Source organism: Gavialis gangeticus, unplaced genomic scaffold (genome assembly GCF_001723915.1).
Source record: "Gavialis gangeticus isolate Ggan-Ray unplaced genomic scaffold, GavGan_comp1, whole genome shotgun sequence".
Lineage (NCBI taxonomy): Eukaryota > Metazoa > Chordata > Crocodylia > Gavialidae > Gavialis > Gavialis gangeticus.
The window spans coordinates 37,112,346-37,112,575 of record NW_017728996.1 but is presented as its reverse complement, the minus strand read 5'-3'; the positions used below and the strand labels follow the sequence as shown (position 1 = coordinate 37,112,575).

The 230-nt window shown below is 67.0% G+C and overlaps 1 protein-coding gene across 2 annotated transcripts in view; it reads left to right on the top strand.

Moving 5' to 3' along the window:
* Nucleotides 1–230, top strand: part of LRRC49 (leucine rich repeat containing 49) — a 258,088-nt gene that overhangs the window by 234,262 nt on the left and 23,596 nt on the right. The window lies entirely within an intron of this gene.

The window sequence follows — 230 nt, the reverse complement described above, 5'->3', positions numbered from 1 at the left end:
GCCCTCGCCCTCTCTGGGGCCTGTCCCAATATGTGCTTCTCGCGCCCTCGCCCTCTCTGGGGCCTGTCCCAATATGCGCTTCTAGCGCCGTCGCCCTCTCTGGGGCCTGTCTCACACTAAACCGCGCTCGGGGCTCAGGTGGCATGCAGCTGTGCCTGGCCCCTGACCCTTGTCAGGGTCCTTCGCCCTACTGGGCCGAATGCCACCCTCACGGGCTGGGGTCTCAACCC